The sequence below is a fragment of the Oxyura jamaicensis genome, chromosome 11 (assembly GCF_011077185.1).
Source record: "Oxyura jamaicensis isolate SHBP4307 breed ruddy duck chromosome 11, BPBGC_Ojam_1.0, whole genome shotgun sequence".
Lineage (NCBI taxonomy): Eukaryota > Metazoa > Chordata > Aves > Anseriformes > Anatidae > Oxyura > Oxyura jamaicensis.
Genome location: NC_048903.1, coordinates 9,131,168 through 9,152,776, shown reverse-complemented (window position 1 = coordinate 9,152,776; position 21,609 = coordinate 9,131,168). Strand labels below are relative to the sequence as shown.

At 39.8% G+C, this 21,609-nt stretch overlaps 1 protein-coding gene across 2 annotated transcripts in view; it reads left to right on the top strand.

Moving 5' to 3' along the window:
* The window catches only part of TSHZ3 (teashirt zinc finger homeobox 3), a 258,591-nt gene that overhangs the window by 191,884 nt on the left and 45,098 nt on the right, over positions 1-21,609 (top strand). Inside the window, exons 2-3 of one of the 2 annotated variants that reach the window (XR_004753845.1) lie at positions 13,008-13,291; positions 18,583-18,657. The gene's annotated coding sequence lies outside the window, so the exon portion shown is untranslated. The remainder of the gene's footprint in view (positions 1-13,007; positions 13,292-18,582; positions 18,658-21,609) is intronic. The other variant, XR_004753846.1, reaches the window with a different exon arrangement.

The following is a 21,609-nucleotide window of genomic DNA, read 5'->3' as shown; positions in this document are numbered from 1 at the left end:
GGCTTCTACGCAGTGCATTTACAGGGAGCCCTGTTTGGATGAGTGCCTTCCAAAGTACTAAATGCTCTAATGTTCTGAAAAATAATAAAAGTGGAAAATGCACACATGCATACACACACACATGCAGATCTGTATGCAAACATGTTATACACATCTGCACGCACAAACACCCTATCCCATACAGCTGTTTTCCTGTTCTCAGTGGGTGAAATTTCAAATGCAAAAATAAAATTGTACCTAGTTTATTTATTTATTACATGACATTGCATAATACTGAAGTGCTGTTTAAAGGCACATGCTTCCAATCCTTCAGTGTGGGACTGAACAAGAATAGAAAGAGGGGAAGAAAAACATGAAACAAACAAACAAACAATAAAATGCATGTGAGTGTTAGAACTTCCTCCCTGACCTGCCTGACCCTGCTTACCTGCAAATGAGGCAAAGAAGGGTTTGGTTTTAACCTGAACAACAAGCTGTGCTGCTGGAAATAAGATACTGTTTGTGCAGGCACTGAGCTCTGGAAAGCATCTCTGTTTACCAACGGGCTCTTTGCAATGACCTTCTGAGCTAACAACAGTGATGGGAGTAGAAATGGTAATTGTGATTTTTATAGCACAGGCTTTGCTAATTTCTTTCAGTTCATTCCTAAAAAATCCTAGACCACAGAAGAGAGAAATAAAATCACGAAAACAAAGCTGAATAGGTTAATGAAATGACAATAGAGAAGTGTCCTTAATGGGGATACAATTGCTGCCTGAAATATTTATTACTTACATTTATTTAGATCCTTCATGAAAAAATGTGTCTGTTTTCCTATACTTTGATTTTTGCTCTGAAGTTTTGAGGAGTTTTTTGTGCTTTTTCATCTAATATTCCTCCTCTAACTCTCCCAACATGATTCATTTCTTTAAGATCTTGTTTTATTTTTAAGTCATCAATTACTCAAACTTTGTTGGCCTATCTATTCTCTGCCATCTGGACCCCATACCTTATTTTAAAGCATGTTCAAATAATGACAACCTTCTTTTCTCAATTAATTTATGGGCTGTGGGGACCATTTTTCATTTGTTATCATGCACTTCCATTTGATCTCTCATATCTTTCTTCTGCATCTGCAACCATAGTGTATAAATCTTCCTCTCAAGCATTGTCATGGTGCCCAAGATATATAGGTGTAACTCCCTATTAGTTCCACAAAACTGACCTTAATTTCTAAAAATGGTATCAGATGCGAATAAAGTTTGGTAAGATGATTTGTTTTGATTTACTTTGTACCACTTATCTTGGAGTTTTCTTCCTACTTTTCTTTTATCTAATTTAGACAGTATAGTCTTGCAAGCCCAGTTGCATGTTTATCCATTACCTTCCTGCCAATGCTGCTCCTTAGAGAGATAGTGCTGTAAGATTTTGGATGCTAAGAATAATAAAATGGCATTTTTCAGTAACCTGTAGTAAGTACGCAATTTCTTTTTGCATTTAAAAATTGTAATTTTGCTTCCAGTAAAATACAGGAATTTTGCAGGTCTGATTGAGGTGACATTAGTCTGGTAAAATGAACAGAAATAGACAAATCCAAATAGCTTTCATTTTATTCTGCTGTGTTGACAAATTATAAGACTTAAAAATCCAATTCTCCCACGGAGCACTTACAAGGAGCTGGTTTGGACTGCTGAAGGGCTGTGGCTCACAAAACAAAACCCCCTCTTTTTTAGTATTGTTACAAAGAGAGAGAGCGTGCATGTATGTGTGTACGTGTGTTTTGTTTTACACAAACAGCCTTCAGTCCAAACTAAGGATTGCTAATTAGGCAAAAACCATGACCAGATGTTTATTAACACCTCTCAGGTTCATGGGATTTGGATTGTGTGCAGTTTTCATGGACTAATTTGAGAAGGGAAAAACCTTTATTGGAATAATGGCCAATTATAATTGCCTACTTTGCCTATTTTTCTTTTATCTGGTGTACAGGGGAAAAAAAATAAGCCCAACCGATCATCCTAGCACTGTTGATATTAATTCTGCACGTTATTAGGTACATATTATTAATAATAAATACATAATAATGTACAGATGAAAAATTCCTAAGCCATTTACTTTACGACAAGTTTTTGTGCATGGTGTTATTAGTTTATCACATGCCCCCATTGTTAACCTATTTATATGTAGCCTGCCACGAGGTTTGCCTGTGCCAAAGCAGCAATGTGTCACTTGGATGCCAAAAAACACTGAAACAGGAAGAGTTGCTGTTGGGTCCCAGCATGGTGACTTCATCACAGGACTCTGCTTCAAACTGTGGAGTAATAAAACTGAATAGCACAATATAAAACTCCATGTTTCATAAGACAAATATTGCTTTACGCATTCATGTCCCTTGTACTATGTTAACTGTAGGAAGAAATGGAATACAGTTTTAGTGACCCCCTGGGACCTATAAAGGCTATTTCTGAGTCTGAATCTTGCTGTTTAATTTAATCATTTATTATATTAATATTCAAATGGGCTGCATCTTATTAGCTACTGCAAAGATGTTAGTATGTCTGAAATAAATACCTAATTATGCTTTTGAAGAGAGAGGTTCTAAAGACTTTTGTACATTTGTGCTAATAGAACAGTTCATTTGCAGATTTTTTCTGCAGAAATCAGCAGTCTGAGCATTTTTTTTTTTTGCCTCCTTACTTTGAATAAAATACGAACACAGATCAAATATACCATTGTGATGCCTAAATAGGACATACGAGTTCTCCCCTTTGTACTGTTAGACTTCATTCTCCAAGTGAGTGAGTTATACAGTAGCAAACTGACCACTGCCCTCAGCTTCTAGCTCAATAACACATTAATAAAAATAACTGCTTTAACCAAATGACCATGAAATTAAGTATGTTCTTATTCAAATTAAACAAATGGATAGGGTTTTGAAAAACATTTTTGAGCCTTACATGGTCATGTTTAAAACACATTGACATTTTATTGTTTTAAAAGCACATTATTATTTTTTCCCTTGAGTGCAAACCAGAAAAGATGTGGACTTTGAAATTCACGTTTTCAAACAATTGAAAGCAGGTTTTTGCAAAACACATATTGTGATAGTGCAGCAAACAGGCAGCAGGATACAGGGTAATGGAGGACAAACTGTCGGTGGATGCCTTGTGCCAGCTCCTCTGCAGGATCTCTAGGAAAAAATGTTTTACTAGGTCTTCAAGAGGATTAATTGAACTGCAAATACTATGTATGTAAATGGCACTAACAAATTTTAAAGTAAATGCACACAGTGTGTTTAGAGCAGGGCAGAAAATTAGCAATAAATGCAAAAGTTACAGTCTAAAAAACTAGGAATTACAAGTTACTATCTTTCAAAAGATCACAACAACCAAACTTGGAATACTCTTCTTTTTAAGTCTCTAAATCTGCAGTTCCTCCTAATACAAAATTACTTCTTTCATAACTGTTTGCTGAATAAGTGATGTTGTTAATAAAAGGTTAAAGGACAGAGACTGCTGGAAGCTGAAGCCCTCATCCACCAGCAGCCATGTTAGCGAGCTGCAGGATGAGGTCCTCTGGCCAACCTGCAAAGGAGCTTGCCCTCTCTCAGTGGCAGTGGTGTGGAAACCTTGCCAGAACCCCTTCTGCTGGAGCGGAAGACAAGGATCACAGCTATTACCACTGTGCAGATTATCGTTCCTCTTGCACCCAAGGAACAAGGTGGGTCTGTTCCTCCCACTGCTGCCAAAGGGAGCGTCACCTGTGGGTGCTGAGACAGGCGAACCCCACAGAACTGTCAGGCTGTACCTTGTCTCATCCAGCCCCACAGCTCTTCCCCTGTCTCAAAGCACCCTTAGGATCAGAAGAACACCAGTCAGTCACACCCCACCATTTGCAGAGACCCTAGTGACAATTATTTGGTTACCCAAAACTGCAGGACTGTAAGGAGGATCGCCGTACGTTATGCTATGCAATGTATGATGTTTTAGAACCACTGCTATTCTTAATGACCAACTAACATAATTAACAAAGGTCACCTGAACTATCCTGTATATAAAACAATAGCCTGGACAGTTTTCTAATTAATGGAAACAACATGTAAGTAGGTGATGCATTTCCCTGTTGGAAGATACTTAAAAATATACATCGTCACTCAGTTTTGCCATCATTTTTCCTGCAGAGTACGTAAAGATTAGATTTTCACCGTTGGCTTAATGAGTGGAAGCAAAGCGAGGGCATCAATAGTTAACCTTATATTACCCTCTGCTGCACAGACACAGTATCAATGTAGGGGTTTAACTACCATACCACTAAAAACACATATTCCTGCAGTTTTAGACCAGCCATAAGAATGCTGTGTATATGTTTTCCTCATTATTTGGATGTGCTGTTTGAATGTTGTGATCAGTGATTCAGAGCACATGATTCATCAGGAAGACATTTGCTAGGCAGACATGTGAGGAGCTGTCTGCCTCTTCAATCTCACTGACAGGGCAAAAATGCTGATTTATAGTAAATCATTAAAATCTGCTTATTATTGCACTGCTTGTTCCTCTTCTCCACTTCAAGCCAGCATCTTGATCTGCATCATGTCTCTTACAATTTTATACTACAGCAAGCAGTTATTTAAACAAGAGAGAAATGATCCTTAGTCTTTATTAGTGCATATGAAAGGATATTTTGTTTAAAGAAGACTAATTAAGAAAGCAGACTCTATTTTCTTGCTCAGTTTAGGGAAAAATAAAGATTTAAAACATCTAAGTGCAAAGAATTGTTGCAAAAAAAAAAAAAAACAGTATTTTAAAATGATTATTGAATAGCTTGTTGTTGTTGTTTTTAAAAATCATAAAGAATCAGCTCAAATACTACCAAATATATTTGGAAGACAAGAGAGGTTGGATGGTTATTCAGCTTGTAATAGACCTCAGGGAAGACACAGCTAAATATTATGTGATTTTTGGTGAACCCCACCCCTGAAACCAGCACTTGGTGCTACCTGGGTACAGTAACCATGGGAATGGTCTTTTAAAATCATTTTCAACAAGGAAGGGAAAAAGTTTTGTTTACTTTGAAAGAGATGGTTTTGCGAAATCATACAGTATGTAAATATGTTGTCTGATAGAAAAACAAAGAAACAATACAAAGAGGTCCATATTGTATATGTGTTACTTACAGTAAAATTTTTAATTTGACGCCTGGGGACAGAAATCCTTGCCACTGAATTACAAAGAAGTGAATAAACTGACTCAAAATTAATCCATACAGATCTGTCCCCTTAATAATACTAATTCCAGAGAACAAAGCAGTGCATAATGCATTTTAAATTAACTTGGAAAATGCATAATTTATATTTGTTTTATTTCTTAATATTTGAACACAGGTACATTTTAGAATGCTAAGAACAAGAAAGGAGAGGACAGATTTTGTCCATATATTGCTGAATTAAAAAAAATAAATAAATAAAACCAGACAAAATTTTTCAAGCGCTCTTAGAAAAGGACCTCAGCTGTGAAATAGTACAGAGAAAGGATAAACACAGTTAGGGGAGAGAAAATGATTTTTAACATGCTGTGAAATGAATATGTTTGGTTAAAATATAAAAAGGGTCCTAATTTCTAATAAAACATTCTGAAATAGATAATTACATATTAGTTTGGATCAAAAATAATGTCCTTACTCATGAGAAGCAATTGAGGGGTACCCCACGGGGTGTCCTGTCAGGCATGGCAGGCAGAGAATACTGGATGCGAAGGCAGAGCCAGGCAGTGCTCTGCTCCGCGAGGAACACACCGTGCATACGGCAAACGTCGGGGTTCCCTTCTGCTTCGTTGTGAATGCTCTAGACCTACACATGAAATGTCACCTGCCTTTTATAGGTCATATTGTTTCATGTGTGGATGGGCAAGGAGAAAACCAGACGTCTTGTGAGTAATACAGAAAAGCCATGCCTGTGACACTGAGATGCATTTATCCACAGCCTGCAGGGTAGCTCAGCAAGTTAGTGTTCTCCTCCCCAGTCCAAAGAGCAAACCTTCAGTTACCCATGCCCCACATCACTACACATAAGAGGCAAATAGTGTTATGTAGTGGTATGGCAGTCTCCTTCCAAACTATTGCCTGGGGGACAGACTCATAGGTGCCACACTGCCACACTGCACTGTGTCCATGCTGCTGGGTTTGGAGGGTTATTGTTCAGTTGGAAGGAAAAGGAAAGAAAGGTAAAAAAAAGAAAGGTAAAAAAAAAGAAAAAAAAAAAAAGGTTGCTGTCACAGTACAAGCATAGAGGCAGAAGGTAATGTAGTACAAGGACAGAGCAGTCTGGAAAATTTCTCCTCCCTGTTTTCCTCTCTTTTCTTCCAGAATGTCTTTGGATATATACAGCAAATTGGAAGGGTGTTTGGTGAAGGCCAGATGAGTGCCTTTAGCATGGCCGTATATGCAGGGATGGGGAGTGACTATGTTGGATGGGGGCTGTCTGCATTCCCCCTCCAGGGCACCATTCTGGGGAGCTCCTAAGAAGAAAGCTAAGCTTTCTTAAAGCCAAGAAATCCTGCAAGCATTTCCTTTCTTGTGTCAAAGTTATGGTGCTGAGTGAGGATATTAACCAGAGTAAAAATTGAACAATTGGTCTTGGTTGGCTATATTTACTTGGGGGAATGTCAGCTCACCCGGTATTTAAATCAGTGGTGGTACATGTGTAACTGCTAATCAGCAACAATTCAGAATAATTTGCTTGGTGTAGATTTCAGTTAATACTTTAATAATTGTTAACGCTCTTGGAGTGGCTGTCATAGGAGCACATGAAGGGTAAAGAGTATATTTCATGGAGATTTTTTGAAATAATCTTTATGATGTTCAAAAGAGGTGAAATTTGCCTGAGACCAGACTTGCTTACAACACAGAAATTTAGCCCCCAGTTGCTAAGTTATAAATCTTTCTGCCAGATTGTGTAGAACATCACATTACCTTGAACTAAATTTGTAAAGAATGACCATTGTCCTCACAGCTGTAAGAGAAAAATATAGAGCTTCTCCCAAATCATGGGCTTTAATAGGCTGTTCACATGAAACTAAAAGGTGAGGAGATAAAATGCAGCCAGCTCAAATGTATCCAGACTGATTGCTTCCACCATGACAATTTGTTAAATAATGACTTTACTAGAAAACCAAATTGATTACATTTTGCACACTTTTAGTATTTTAACTACCTGGAAAAAAATATCAGCTTCTGTTTATAGGAAAACATTCCTAGTTAATTCCTTCCTTGGTGCTATGGTTGCGAGTTATTTTCAATAACTTAATTTACAGGCTAGCCTTATCATGGGCTAATGCAAATTAATGCTTTGAGTCATAAGTGTTTCCCTTGGAAACAGTAATTTCAAGTTAATGTCTCTTGATGTGAAATGGAGTGCAGTGTCACAAGCTCTCTCTCACAAACCTACAAATTAACTTCGGTTCCCTCTGTACAAGAAATATGGATGGCATCCTGCTTCACTTCCCTTAAAAAGTTATATACATGGGAGTGTTTGTGTGTGTCTCACTCAGTTCACTCTATAATGACGTTGTTATCTTGGATTTTCACTACTGCAAACAAGACTATGTGAAACAGCTGTATGCCACCACTGGAAATAAAAGAGAAACCAAACACTGAGATTTACTGAACATTTACACAATGATGAGTCATGAAGGCTCACTGTTGATCCCCATTTGGGGATCATTTAGGCAGGTTGGTTTAGTTTGTACCTAGGACTGTAATATCGAATTTGCAGCTAGCAACTGTGAGAAGCAAGTAACAGGACTGAAGTAAGAAAGAAAACAAAGAAAGAAAATAGTGAGTCAAGGAAGAAAACGTGTTTGTTCATTGTATTAATGACTGTATTGTATTAAAATGTGTGACATTTTAAATGAATCAACAGTTGATAAAGTCTCCAGTATACTGCATATATAATCAATTTTGTATTTTCAGTCCATTATTTTTAATGCAGCCTGAATAACTCCAGCAATTGGGTATTACACAGAGAGAAACCAGAGCATTTCTCTCCATCCTTGCAGCACTCTGTGCATGGATGCCTTTCTCGTAGTTGGGTGAGACTAGGACCAGAGTTGTCTGAACTGTGGATGGAAAATTCGGTTACTGTTGAGTCAAAGTATACTCGTTCTCCTGGCTGCACTCTTGACAGTGCTTTTCCTGAGAGCTGTTGTGTTCTGGAAGACACCTGTAGTTTGGACTGTTGGCTGTTTCTTCTTCTTGCCAAAAATCTTTTTCTCTTTTCCTTCTTATTAGTACTGAAGTCAGACCTCTGTTTTTATTAACACCAATCTTCCAGAATTTATTTAAAGCATAAAAAAAAAAATAAATCCCTTTTCCACTTGCCCTTGTATAAGATAGAGCTAAGCTACACCAAATAAATTTTGTAAACAGAGAAACAGCAGAATCCCATCATACAATATAGAACATTTTCTACCTTTGCATATTCCTAAATGCCTTTTGGAGATGCTCAGCTCCCTGTCCCATGATGGACACTATTTGTGGTCTGCTACTCTTTGACCTTCACAAAATCCCACAGCATTCAGCAGACTTGGAGGTGCCCTAGTAATACTACTTACTTTATCCTAGGAAAAGGAACTATTCTCCAGACTGCTAGGGAATAAAAACAAGTCATGTCAAGTCAAAAAAAAAAAAAAAGGCAGTAAATAGCTGTTAATATAGGGTGTCCACTGAGCATCAGACAGGACAGTCCCAACAGTCCTCTGAGAGAGCAAACAGCTCAGCAAGCTTCAGGACAGCTACTGGAAATTATGTGGTGCTGCCTGATAGTGTCTTGCTTCTGCGAGAAGCATCTCTGCATCCTTTGGAAACACCTTCCCTCATCTTGAATGCAGGCAAGAGGAATGGAAGTAGCAGTGCCTGTCAGCAGCCAACAGCAGATGTGGCATTTCAGAAAATGGGGAATCCAGGGCAATAATAAGATCTGAGAGAGAGAACAAAAGAGATTTCTGGAAAATTAAATGGAAGAAAGAAGCAAGACTGCGCTAAAAGGAATGGAGAATGGAGAACAGTGCATTCGTAAACCAAGATGAACAAATAAGATGATAAAAACTAGGGAGAAAAAGGAGGAGCATGACTGCTCTTTAAAAATAAAGGTGCTGATGTCTGTAAGAGGAAAAAAGGAATAAAAAGACTGGTGGAAAGAGGAAATAAAGACAATTGAGTCTGGTGGAAATAGCAGAGACAAAGAAAATGAAGAAACAACAGTAGGAATGGAGAGCACAAATTCCTTTGGGAGGAGGGAAAAGAGAGAGAATGGCGATGTGCTCGGGACAGAAAGGGATTGCTTTGTATGGAGAAAGCACTGGCAAAAGACAACAGTTGCTATCTGTTAACATGGATTGTTAAATGGTTCCTTTTATATAAGGTTGGGAGCCACTTACGGGACTCAGGATGCTAAACAAGGATGAAGAAGAGAGAAGATAGTTTTGGTTGTTCAGGTGAGCACAATGTATAGTTTTCTGACTGTCTTGAAATAGCACATACTGCATAAAATTGCAGAAAGTATAATAGCCTGTTTACAAGATCAAGGCACAGAAGCAAATCGAATGAAAGGTTAATAAGATCAGAGTTCATAAATTAGGGCTTAAATTCTCTTTTTCTTAAAGAGAAAGATTTAGATGAAAGATCATGCAATCTATTTTAATTGTAAGAATAATTAGAGATATGGAAGAACAGAAGGGCTAATATGTAATCAGTGGAAGGATCTGGTCTTCTTGACCAAGGAAATGCCCTTCCAGGCAAAGTCAAAGACATCACATATTCAGGAATCAATACATCTTTCTCTAGTTGAAAAAGTCACTTATTGTCCACCTTGATTCATGTCATCCAACTTTAAATGGTTTTACTTCATCAAAAGAAGTAAAATTCTATTATTATTATCATTATTGCTATTATTATTATTATTGCACAGATAATTCATTCTGACTGAGAAGCTAAGAGTCAGATCCATGCAACCAGACCAGACAGGCTACTGGGGAAGGCTCCATTTAGTGCTTTGATTTAAGTGATGTGAAAACAGCTGAAAAAATATTTTTAAATATATTTCCAACACAAATAGCTTCATGTTTAGAATTTTATTTGCAATCAAATTCTTAAGTCCAGTGATATCACTTTAATGTAGAAGCATACCTTTTCTCTTTTGGAGATTTGTCTAGCGGTACATTACTTAAAAGAGTGCAGAAAAATGTACTGCAGATTCAGCACTTAAGAGAAATGATAATCACGTTTAAGTCATAATATTGCATTACATTGCAACACCTTGGTTTTCTTACAGCTCATGGTAATTCCCTGAGAACCATCACTCTTTAGAGAAAATAAGAGATTTCATCAGTAACAATGCTAAGAGAATTCTTGCACTTTGGAAGGTTTATAAGACATTTTACACACAAGAATATGGCTGCAGATGTGATAATTAGGGCTCACTTCACAAAATTGCTTTTTCATTTTACAGTTGCTCCTTTTAGACCTTATTCTGTGGAAGGGTGAAACATAAGTCCTGGCAAGATGTTACAGCCAAATGGTGGAAAAAGGCAGGCTGCTGTATGGAGGGCTGTGCTGGGCAGAGGCAGCAGAGGGTCCTGCCTTAGGTAACCTTGCCTGTGCCAGAAGAGGCTTCCCTGGCAATGAGGAGCATTCTGCTTCTGAAAAGCAGCCATGCTCACTGCTTTTTACCTGCCTGCAGCACCTTGCCATGGGGCAGAGGAGGAGCACAAAGGCTGCCTCCACTCTCACAAGCATCTTCTCCTCCTTGAGCTGCTTTCCCCAAAGCTTGCATGGCTCCTGAGCACCCAGCCAAGCCTTTCAGGTCCGAATGATTCGGACATGCATCTGCATAGCCTCCAAAAAGAATGAAAAGCAGAAATGTAAGCAAAAATGAGCCTGAAAGACAAGTCTGTGCTGCAGCAGGTGGTGGACTGCTGAAGAGGCCTGCAGCATTTGCTATTGCAGGTGGGGGGACAGATCAGGCACCTGTACATCCTCTGCCATGGCCAAATGCCTGGCAGACACCGGCCACAGTGGGGGGAGGGGGGGTGGGGGATTCCCAGCAGCTGGGGCAAACACATTACCTCAAGGGGCCAGAAGCAACATCAGTAGGGACTGTTGCCTCCTTCCTTGTCAATGAAACAGCTTGTTTCAGGGATTTTGTTTTGGAAGAGAACAAACAGAACTGATCAGCAAATGTTGCTTTGCATGTGCGTATATCACTGGAGTGCTCTAGCTGCTCTAATGTGATCTCATACATCAGAGTCAAGAGGGATTAACAGCTCTGTCAAATGTCATCAGTGAGAACTGTGTACGTACAGTCAGCTCCTTTGGAAACACTTCTGAGCAGACCAAGTTTAATTCAAATAGTTTTCAAAAACATCCCCCATTGTCATAAATAGGAGAGTCCCTGGAGAAGCAGATGTTAGTTCTACCAAATGCAGTAAAACATATTAAGAAAAAAATCATAAATACCGGCAAAGTTTACTGATAGAATATTTGCTAGAGAAAGACTGAAAAATTAACTGCGGATGTCATTTAAAATACTATCATGTGTGTCATTAAAAAAGAAATATTCTCCTAAATGTCTGTTATTTAGTTCTGAAATGAAAAATATCAAATAGTTAAACTTTATTATGTGTAAAATTGTTTTTAGATCATGATGTAAATGTTACGTACAGAAAAGCAAACTTAAAAAGCAAGGATAAGCAGCTTGCTTCAGAAATATTCAGAACACCAAAACCAAACATGTTTTTAAGCTGATCTGAATGCAGCAAGGACCATATGCCATTGCCTATTTCCGAGCCCTCAAGGAGGGAGGCCAAGATCACTGAGGCTACAAGCCCTGCTTCTGCTGTGAAGAACTGTGTGGATCTTTGAAATTCCCTGGGTAAAATGCAAAGGGGCCTTCTGCCTGGTGCAACTCCCACCTAGCAAGAAGTCCTGGTTTAACCTGCTGAAGAATGGCTAAGGGGACATAGCTCTGCTTCGCTCCCCAGCAGCAACTCCTGCTCAAGGAGCTCAAAGAAATACAGCATAGTATATGGCAATGGAAAGTCCACTACCTTCTCCTGCAATGCAGATTCCAGCAAAGGCTTGCACCCCATATATAATAGAATAAAATTTCCTGAAAAGGGAAAGAGTTTTGTTTAAAATGCTGGTCATGCCTCTTCATGTCTCAAAGGAGTCTAGCACCAAGCTTATCCTAGTTAAAGTTTTGTAAAAGTAGTACATTTCCTTGCTAAATTTAATCATTCAAAATAAACCAAGTTCTAGAGATACAATGGTAGAAGAGCAACATCCCATGAAAAATTCTGTATCTTCCTGGGCTGATTTTTTATGCTATCCTTCTTGGAAATGACTGAGATGAGCTATGTTCGTGTAACAGTATGTACACACTGACCTCCAAATGCTGCTTATGGTGTCACTAAACCAAAAGAACAGTTCATCAGGTAATCAGGTCTCGATTCCTTGCAGCAACATCACTGTAGAGGTGACTGGTCCATTGCAGACCAGCTAACTCTCTTTCTTTTTCTTTACATTTTCTGTAGGCCTTGGTAGCTGACCTGTTGCTTTTACAGACTCATACTTACAATCTGTCATTCACATAGCTATCACAAAAGAGCACTATAGCACCCATAACTTTTTAACAAGTAGGCCACCAAAGATGACATTAACTAACCAGAAAGCAGAGGTATTCATGGCAAATAAGCGGTGTCAAAACATTTAAGGTTACATGGCGTATTGGCATAGCATGAATAAATCTTTAGTGTTCTTTAATTTTGCTAAGATTTTTTACTTCAAAACTCTTATGTGCCAAACTGAACGTACAATTACTATGTCTAAATGGTGACAACCAGGACCAGTAAACTGCACTGTTACATGAACGAGGGATTAATTGTTCCAAATGTGTGGTGGCATGAAGGTAGCCATGAGGAGTCAGTGATCCTTCAGAAGAATATTATTCCAAATTGACCTTGCTTGTTCCTTTGCAGGTAGCCAGCACTGTTCACATCACATTACAACAGGATGCTTACAAGCCCATCAAGGGAAGACCGCAGGGGGTCATGTGCCTTGTAAAACTGATGCTGTAGTGCAAACATACAAAGGATGTGCCTGGTCTGATGAGTTGCTGAGAACAGCAGAGTCCTGCTATGGCTTGTGGCCTGTTTACTGTCCATGGATTCATGCACCCACTCCAGCCACGTATCCTGCAACATTCTGATGTACGTACCCAGAAACTGCTGGCAGGATGGCAGCCATCAGCTTCCAAAGCCAGGTATTATTATTTTTTCTTTTTAACTGGAAAATTGTATGTTCTATCCACTTTACAGTCTAAATCAAACTGCAGGATGCTAATAAAAGAAGTCATGACTACCAGATAAAATTTCTTCTGTATTAGCCTTAAACTTGGTGAGATGTATCAGAGCCTCAGATTCTTAGCTTCAAAGGAGGTGGAGGTCCCAGCTGACTGGCGGCTAGCGAATGTGACGCCCATCTACAAGAAGGGCCGGAGGGCTGACCCGGGGAACTACAGGCCTGTCAGTTTGACCTCAGTACCAGGGAAGCTCATGGAGCAGATCCTCTTGGGAGTCATCATGCGGCACTTGAAGGGCAAGCAGGCGATCAGGCCCAGTCAGCATGGGTTTATGGAAGGCAGGTCCTGCTTGACGAACCTGATCGCCTTCTATGACAAAGTGTCGCGCTGGGTGGACGAGGGAAAGGCTGTGGATGTGGTCTACCTTGACTTCAGCAAGGCTTTTGACACCGTCTCCCACAGCATTCTCCTCAAGAAACTGGCTGCTCTTGGCTTGGACTGGCGCACGCTTCGTTGGGTTAGAAACTGGCTGGATAGCCGGGCCCAAAGAGTTGTGGTAAATGGAGTCAAGTCCAGTTGGAGGCCAGTCACTAGTGGCGTCCCCCAGGGCTCGGTGCTGGGGCCGGTCCTCTTTAACATCTTCATCAATGATCTGGACGAGGGCATTGAGTGCACCCTCAGTAAGTTTGCAGATGACACCAAGTTAGGTGCGTGTGTCGATCTGCTCGAGGGTAGGAAGGCTCTGCAGGAGGATCTGGATAGGCTGCACCGATGGGCTGAGGTCAACTGCATGAAGTTTAACAAGGCCAAGTGCCGGGTCCTGCACCTGGGGCGTAATAACCCCAAGCAGAGCTACAGGCTGGGAGATGAGTGGTTGGAGAGCTGCCAGGCGGAGAAGGACCTGGGAGTGATAGTGGACAGTCGGCTGAATATGAGCCAGCAGTGTGCTCAGGTGGCCAAGAAGGCCAACGGCATCCTGGCTTGTATCAGAAATAGTGTGACCAGCAGGGCTAGGGAGGTGATCGTCCCCCTGTACTCGGCTCTGGTGAGGCCGCACCTCGAGTACTGTGTTCAGTTTTGGGCCCCTCGCTACAAGAAGGACATCGAGGTGCTTGAGCGGGTCCAAAGAAGGGCGACTAAGCTGGTGAGGGGCCTGGAGAACAAGTCCTACGAGGAGCGGCTGAAGGAGCTGGGCTTATTCAGCCTGGAGAAGAGGAGGCTCAGGGGTGACCTTATCGCTCTCTACAGATACCTTAAAGGAGGCTGTAGAGAGGTGGGGGTTGGCCTGTTCTCCCACGTGCCTGGTGACAGGATGAGGGGGAATGGGTTAAAGTTGCGCCAGGGGAGTTTTAGGTTAGATGTTAGGAAGAGCTTCTTTACTGAAAGGGTTGTGAGGCATTGGAACAGGCTGCCCAGGGAGGTGGTGGAGTCACCATCCCTGGAAGTCTTCAAAAGACGTTTAGATGTAGAGCTTAGGGATATGGTTTAGTGGGGACTGTTAGTGTTAGGTAGAGGTTGGACTCGATGATCTTGAGGTCTCTTCCAACCTAGAAATTCTGTGATTCTGTGATTCTGTGAAAGAGAAAAAGTATTCCATTACTAGATCAAATTTTGATAACGGATCTATTTTTGTTTGACAGCATAAGAAAAGCCCCGAACTGCAAAAAACTTGAACCACCTGGCCCTAAACTTTGCTTATACCAGGCCAAAATATTGTTATCTATCATATTTGGCATCTTTCTTTACCTGACAGTTCACAATTAATTCAGCTGCAAGGCCTTTTCTAATATCCTGTATTCCACTGGAATTTAAAAAGTCAGTGTCTATGCTCTTATTAAGGTTCAAAGAGTTTAATTACTATTTATGACCTTAAAATAGTATTGAAATTTTAGCTTTCTGAACACTAATTATACAATGCATAATTAAATCCTAGGAGTACTTTTAAGTGACATTTGTTGGGTGTTATGAATCAGACCTCCAGCGGTAACCTTGAGGCCGCAGGGACCTGAGGACAGCAGCAGGCTTCAGCAGGACAAATAGGGAGAGCCAGTGGTCCCACGGCACGTGGCTGGAGGGCAGCGGGAAGATTGCAGAGACCCGTCACGGGGGGGGGGGGGGCCCCCCCCCCCCCGGGCATCCGACTCAATTTCCATTTATATTCAGCTACATTGTGGAAAAGACTTTGTGTGTGAATGTCTCCACGATACCACTCAGTAAGGTGGACATAAACATAATTTTTTTCTTTAGAACCCAGATATATACGGTGCTAAAGGGTTTCCTTAGCCGGGGAGACAGGCTCTCTAAATCATCTTTGTTTTACAGCATCATGTGTTATTTCAACTATTAATGAAAATACACTGGTTAATGTTATTTAAAATGCATTTAGTATAAAGGCTTCATATGAAACAATGTCAAAAGGAAAACAAAAATCAAAATAATCATAAAAGCCAGCTTTCTTGGAGAAATATTGCATTGGATTTATGAAAGAAAGAAAGAAAGGCAGGCTTGATATTTTATGTTTGGAGGACATTAATGAATAAATGCAATTCCTATTTATTATTTACTACTTTCAAAATTTAATGAATAGTCCTGGTGATAATTTCTTTATTTCTATATTTATAGAAATACAGCATTTCATACATACTGAACTGTGTTATTATCTACACATGTTCCGCCTTTCTGTAAATACAGAAATTTGGTGTTTGCCAGCAGAACTATTCATTACAGTTTGAAAGTGGATAAATAATGAATAGTAATGCCATTTCTTCATTAAAATTCTACAAAAGGAAAATATATATTCGTTATTCCTTTCATGAATTCGGCCCATTGAAGGTTCATAAATAATTGTGCTTCACAATTGTGTCTAATTAGCAGTGAACTTAATTCACTGCATCCAAAAGCCTGAAGCAAAGGGAGGGATTTGTTGTTGTTGTTGTTTTATTTCTCACTCTCAGTGGCAACTGTCTAATTTTCCGAATGCACCTTTGCTGATAACGCAAAACGACTCATCTTCAAAGATCAGTTACGTGTATACTTTTTTTGCCCCAGATCCACTCTTTTAAGTACCGAGTTTGTAACTACTGTCCTCATCGCACTTAAGACAAGCTCAACAGGAAATCAGCAGTACAGTAGTGAATAAACAAATCTTAAAAATCCTTCTCAAAATACTCAGAGAAGCTTGTTCTTGAATGTGAGCTTCCCTGAGTGCCGCGTTAGGAATGTCTCTCCAAGAAAAAGCACGTATGTCCTGGAGTAAGCTCAAGCAGCAGCAGCAGCTGTGGTGAAAACCTTACAGAAGGGTTGTGCCCAAGGCAGGCTCTTCCCAGGCAGCCTGGTGAAGTGCCATTACACAGGCAGTGCTGCAGCCCACGTTCTTTTCCTGCACTGGCTTCAAAGTCAATATACAAAATAAGCTGACCATATTGTTAATGAGTATTTCCCCAACAATGCACCCTGAAGAGCCGTTAGAGAATGATTTATATATAGCCGTCCCCCTTTGCTGTATAGTCTATTTTACTAGACTGGATGATGTAAAATAGAACCAGACATATTAAATGTCGCATACTGTTCGGCTTTTGGTATCCCTAGATTCTGTGGTGCCTATATAGCTATTCCCACTGAGATTCCTATGCAGGCTTGATAAAAATCCTAAATGCTTTTGTTGTTTTTGTCTCTTCCCAAACTAGTCAGTTGCCAGTAATGCTGTTAGCTTTGTTCTTTGTACATTTCAACAGTGCTTAAGCCTGTACTTTAACTGATTTGATGTTATCTGATTCCTAAACCAGCCTATGAAACATCTAAGTCTGTTATGAATAGTCGTTTAAACAACCAGTACTTCTTTATGAGACGCCAGCAGGTTATTTGATTATATTACAATCACATGCCTTGCAGTTGAACTTTACTGTTGCCAATGAAAAACAGAGGAGGGGAAGAAGGAAAGGGAAATGGATTTTTGCTTTTCTTGGTGTCCTTTGTAACTCATACGACTTGTACAGTGAGAGCACTAGACAATGTCCTCATTGAATTTATGCCATCAAACTATTTAACACAAAACATGATATATTTTTAACTGGCCTTGTCTTAGAAAACAAAGACAGACTCCAACAGATTTCTTAAGTGAAAGTCTCTCATATCACAGCTTCAATAAAATAAACATCTCTTGTTTTTCCTCTTTATCCTTTATAAAGACCAAAGGAAAGTCTAAAGACAGGCTCCCTGATGGAACAAATTCAACTAAAATAACCATAGCCTGGTTTTAGAAATATCTCAACTCCTTCCAAATGTAGAAAGTAGCAAAATAAATGCTGTTTTGTAATCATAATTCAACCCTGAGAAATTCATGTCCTCCTACAAAAAAAAACAACCAACCAACCAACCAAGCAAACAAAAAAAAACCCTATGAATTAAAATGATCAGATCTTTCAACATAAGTACTAGAGAAAGTTATGTAGGGAAGAGTCAGATATTAAATACAGAGGCTGGTTTCCATTCCCAGTGCTGCCACAGACATCCAGAATGACACCAGGCAAGTCAGGGATTTTTTAGGTACCTGCTCCCCCCTAACAAAATCCATAGCCATGAGTTAAATCCTGATGGCTTATAAAATGCATCCAGAGAGTCAGGCACAGAGAATAATAAGTGAAAAGCTGCCTAATATAACATAAATCTAAAAAACGTAGTCACCCTTGGGCATAATAAAATGGGCATAATAGTATTCTCCTACCTCACAGAGTTCTATCAGCATATATTTACAAATGCATAGGTTCATAAAGACTACAGAAACAGTTTTGGAGACCCTCATGTTATGTCATTGCAACTGAACAAATCCTGACATTGCCTGTCCCTGGCACGAGGTGTGTGTGAGCCTGGGATGTGCCAGGAAAAGTGCTTATAATTTACTGCGCTCCCAACTTACTGTTTAAACACTTTTTTTTTTTTTTTTTTTTTTTTTTTTTTTTTTTTTAACTCAGCACTATTAGTCCATCTATAAGAGTGCAAGAATCATATCTTGGGATCTGGTTGGCAAGAAAACCATAGTGTTTCCTCATGTTTTTTCCATGTTCTTCACACTACAGCATTCTCTAAGTCTGGGAGATATCTGGAGTACCTAAGAAACCCAAACTCAGCAACATGGATTTGGTATTTGTCTTTCTGTCAGGCCTCTGAGCAAAAAAACAACGTCTAAATGCTTGGCATAAATTCTCAGAGCACAAATTCATATGTCTTCACTTATACATCCTTTGTGTCCACAGACATTTGCAAAGTGGTAAAATATCTGCAAAAGTGATTTCCCATCTGAACACACTGTGACCTGGATGCACATGTAGGTATATTGTTACAATTTTTGCAACCTAGGTGCAGAGAGTTGAAAATATGCCCCTGGTGACCAGTCATTAGCGAAACTGAAATGAGGACAGCTTCATGTAAGAGGCTTTCTGAATGCCTTGAAATATACTCAGCATATTTTAAATGGCTTTAATTCTACAGTACTTTTAATATAACCCTTTAAACATGAGGGAACACAAAGGGAAGGTTAATTGGAATGGCTAATTAAACATAGTGAAGTTAAAGAACTGGAACACTGGGATTTTGTTTTGATATTTAGCAACATCTCATAACCCTAAGGACATTGATTTAGCCTAAGGTCTGGTATCTTTATAAATTGCAACATAGCCTGGAGCCCCAGAGGAGAGAGAAAAAGGGTCAAGTGCTTGTAACAACAGATTCCCAAAGGAGCCCTAATAACAATTACAACCAACATGATTATTTGCGTTACTTAAAAAATAAATCCATCTCTCAGGTTTTAGTCATTTTATACTGATCAACCAGGACATTAAAACAGTGAGACAAAATCTGCAACAAAAGCACATCAGATCCCAGAATCCAAAGGACACAAATCCATATGTCAAGACTACCCTGCGTGGATCTGTAGCCATGAACTACATTTTGCCCTGGATAATCCCAGTACAGTCCAAAACATTCCCCAGATGTGTCAACTACTAATAAAAAATAGCACTTCTCTGGACTTCCTCAGCAGTCTTAGAAGAACTTTCAGAGAGTCCAGGAAGTGTAGTTACACTTATTGTATAGCAGGGAAGATGAACAACACCATACCCAAGTCATAGCTGGCAGAGAGAAATATGAAAGAAGTGACGATGTCCAGATCTGTTCCTCACTGTTGAAGTGCCTGTGCCTTGTGTTCTGCTGTAGTTTTTGTGCCGGAGTCACAGACAGCAGAGCAGAAACTACCAGAGAGCACTACCAGGGTAGAAATGGTGGCGCCATACCAATGGGATCATCTGCCTTACAATTTTTCTGGGTTTTAGACCAGCTTCACTTCCTTTCAAAGCACGGTGCAGGAATGTGTGCTGGACACCAGCCTGGTTGCCGTGTCTCGTGTTATTAAACCGGGAGCACAACTCACAGTTGCTGAAACTCTGTTGGCTTTGTTCAGTGAGCTCCACTGCCATGAGAGTTGTCCTTACTACACAAAATAAAAGTTTGCTTTAACAAAGGTGTCCTGATGGCCTGCCTAGACACAGCTATATGCTGCCAAATGCTAAAAACAAATGGAAGGAGTTGTTTCTAAATGTTTTCTTTCCTTTTAGCTCACTGAAAAGTTCCTACAACAGAGCACAGTTCACTCAGGGACATCTACCTTACCCGTTTCTGTATCACCATTCAGCTGACATGGTCTCCCAGTGGTGCATGGATTACAATTTTTGCTGAAAATGCTGATTTCTCAGCCTTAGCAAAGGTACCTTAACAGAACTCTTAAGAATTAAAGTGAGATCCTAACCATACTTACACTACTCTGTGTACCCAGTGTGAAAAAGTTAGTATCTGTTACCATTATTCACGTGGCTAATGCAAAAGTGTATAATCTTTTTAGGAATGCTGACTTCTATTAATTTGCGGATACAGTGATCAGATTACTGGATTATTAATGGCATGAGCATGGAAGAGTAATGAGCATGTTGTTTTAGTATAGTAGCCGGATGGAAAAAAACAGGAATGTGAAGGATTCATATAAAACCTCCTGTAGCCAAACATCAGTGATTACCTTCCTCATCCTACATCCAGGCCCCACCAACATGATGCATATATTTTGCCCAGACTGCGAAAAGACTAGTAGGTTTGAGCCAATGATCTGGACAGTGCAAAAAGAGATCTGACAAAATGAGGCCCTTCTGGACTACCATGGGAAAATAAGTGGTGGTACTCTGCACATATAAGAGAATTTTATGATGTTAATCAACATTAAAACCAGCATCATTCTGCTGAGTTCCTGTTCTGATGGTCTGTTTCTACCTTTGTGAGGTCATTAAACCATGCCGGGGTGGATTGGACCATGTGTGCTCTTCTGTTGGGAAGATTAGGTTAAGTATTTGCCTCAGATATCTCCAAATCTTGTAAGTGTCAGATTATGCCTGTGTATATTCTTTTACAATGCTTTTATCCTGAAACTGTTTCAGGAGATCTTGGCTAACACATTCCTTTCCCACTCCTACCTGAGTAGCACCTACTACATCCTGCTTATGAAAGATCAGCACCAAAACAAAGAATGGCAAAGCATGGCCCGACGACCTTCTCACACATCTAATCCTTGGCAGCATCATTTGGTTTCATTGGAAGACCGCTGGGGTCAGTACATAGCTTCACTGAAGTCACTGAAGCCTCACAGTGAAAGCAGAAAAGCAGGTCCTTGTGCTTCCTTGAACTCAGAACATTTGGATTTGGGTCAGCTCTGTGAGACCTGCCACCATCTCTGCAAGGAAGATTTGCTGAAAATCTACCTACATTTAGATCCTTAATTCCGGTTTCATGAATATAGAGGCAACATTAAATGATTGTATGAAGCTGCAATCCAGCTCTAAAACAGTTTGCAACAAAAGGTATTCAGTCACAAGATACATCTACAGATTCACCGCTTTCATTAATACTTGCAGAATGCTTGAGAAGGCCTTTATGCACTATATGAAATATTTAAATGGAAACATATTGCCAATAATCAAATATTATGCTCAGAGAAACCCAAATGCAGTCTAAAAACTGAAAACTTACTGCTGAGATGGCAAATAGCTTATTCTTTATTTCTAGCAAAGTTTCGTCATAGCTTTGCAAAAGTATATGTGAGAAATCTGTGTGAATCCTGCCTGCAAAATTCAGCAGGAAAGGACCACTTCCCAACTGTCTTTGTTGTCAATTTAGGGGGGGGGGGGGGGGGGGGGGGGTGTGTTTTTCAAAGGGTAAAATTAAACTTTTGAAAATTATAAATA